This window comes from Rhinatrema bivittatum, chromosome 9, assembly GCF_901001135.1.
Source record: "Rhinatrema bivittatum chromosome 9, aRhiBiv1.1, whole genome shotgun sequence".
Taxonomy (NCBI): Eukaryota; Metazoa; Chordata; class Amphibia; order Gymnophiona; family Rhinatrematidae; genus Rhinatrema; species Rhinatrema bivittatum.
This window is the reverse complement of record NC_042623.1, coordinates 7,993,355-7,995,583: the sequence shown is the minus strand read 5'-3', so window position 1 is coordinate 7,995,583 and position 2,229 is coordinate 7,993,355. Positions and strand designations below refer to the sequence as shown.

The window sequence follows — 2,229 nt, the reverse complement described above, 5'->3', positions numbered from 1 at the left end:
GAGGGGGGCAGCTGAACGAGGAGGAAGGGGAAAGAGGAGAGGAGCAGAGGGAAGGCGAGAAGAGAGGACTGGGCTGGGGAAAGCTGCAGACACATTTTCCCTTGGGAAATTTGGGCCAACAAAATCTGCAGGTACAAAAGCCAAAGTGCCAGCTCTGGATACTCGAGCACCCCCAATATTGACAAACAACTTCACCACGACCAGAGAGGGGAAATGTATTTATTTATATATATATATATTTATTTATTTATTTAAAAGCTCTTCTATACCGTCGTTAAGTTAGATAACCATCACAACGGTTTACAGCAAGGCACGATAATGCATAAAGTAAGTGGTATAGATTACAATTAATCATGTGCCATCATAGTGCGGTAACAATTCACTTCAATAAACTATATGTGGTCCAAGGAAGCAAACCGGTAACCGATCCAATGTGGCGAACAACAGAAGAATGAAAAGATGGATCGGTAAAAATGGACTTTTATTGGAACTTGCCCGACTCTGGCCGAGTTTCGCTCTGCCGAGCTGCCTCAGGGGCTGTGGCACATAAATATAAACAATTAAAAATGCACACAAACATAAATATTTGTATAAACATATGACATGATATAAAACATATTCAAAAAATATATATTAAACGAATACATTAAATAGTAAAAACACTTCAACACGGAGACAGTGCTTGTTTTGTGTGCATAAGATAATGATGTTACATAAAAAGTTACGTGTTTGAAAGTACAGATACTGTGGCTGAAACATCAATTAAAAGTGGAAACAAATCTTACAAAAAACATGGTCTATAGTGATTGTTGCATTGCCCAATGCACTTCACCAAACAGCATATGGCTAATACATGCAAAATTTGTAACAAACAATAAAATATTATTAATTGAAATATATTATTGAGGAGGTCAATGTGTCTAATTATTAAGAAATGAAAAAATGTAAATGATATGTAAAGAAAGCAAACTAAATTTTGTACCTTGTTGAGCCAGAAACTTGGCTCTATATACTTTTGCTGATTTCCTAGGATGAAGGAGTATGAGTGAACACACCGAATCCGGGCTTGTCACTTGTGATTCATCAATCACTTGTGTGAACAGTATTGATGCAATTCTTATGGAACAAAAAATTCTCAATTATCTTAGTTATCAAGAAGGTAAAAAATGGACACATGCATTAGTCAGACTACAAATCTGAATGACTTCATTCTGAAATTGATACTGAAATCTTGTATCATTATTATCAAGCTGCTATATGTCTTTTCAACTGATCACAAATTGATAGGGAGTTAACGGTAAAAAAGATGATGTCGAAAATAAATGAATGGTGAACCTTACTGCATGTGAATGCAAACCATAATTTTTAATTTTTAATTTTACAGTGTGTTAAATCTTGATCCGGTAGGTACCAGGAACAAATCAAAAATGAAATTAAAAGCAATACAATAATAAACTTCGCTACAAAATGAACAAATGGATTAAAAGCAGCTTCGATACAATAGTGCTCCCTAGAAAGCTAAAATACACTTCGATACAATGCCAACAATACTTCTTATCAACAGTATATAGAAAATTTAAATTTAAAACGAGTGATATGCGGGAAGACGTGTGCCAAAGCAATGTAATAATAAAAATGATGCGCTGAACAATAATTAAATTCCTAATATATAAAAGTGCATAAGTCAAATAGCATATTGTGGCTATCCGCAAATATGTATCCATCGGAAGCTGTGTCACAATGAATACCGAACAAAAATGATGGAATCACTAATTGTGGATAATATCCAAGCGCAAGAAACTATGTCATATTAAGTATGCACTTAAGCAGACTAAAATATATAAGAGTGAAATCACTAGCTATTAAAACTAACTAATATTTTACCTTTGTTGAACTTGCACCGGTCACATACTGCTCTGACAAACACTGCAAGAACCAGTTAGTACCTGTATTGGACCTTTATTTTTCCCGCTTCTCACTCGAAATCACGCGAGAATAGACACATGTGTGGACAGATTGGCTCATAGGGAATGAGAGACATGAATAAAACCCTTCATAACGACTCTGGTGTGTAAAAAAAGTGAATTAATCAATACTGATCTAATCTGTGCAGTGATGCAAAAATGGTGACAAGAGGAGAAAATGTAATAAACAAATGTCTGCGGTTGACTCATATTCCTTCATTTGTGCAACTGCTGGAAAACGGATGTACGGTCAAAAGGTAAACAC

At 35.1% G+C, this 2,229-nt stretch overlaps 1 long non-coding RNA gene across 1 annotated transcript; it reads right to left on the bottom strand.

Moving 5' to 3' along the window:
- Positions 1-503: 503 nt before the first annotated feature.
- On the bottom strand, positions 504-1,937 carry LOC115098480. Its single transcript, XR_003858528.1, has 3 exons — positions 1,885-1,937; positions 983-1,116; positions 504-537 (listed from the first exon to the last, which is right to left on the bottom strand). It is a non-coding gene; the product is annotated as an uncharacterized LOC115098480 (long non-coding RNA).
- Positions 1,938-2,229: the final 292 nt, after the last annotated feature.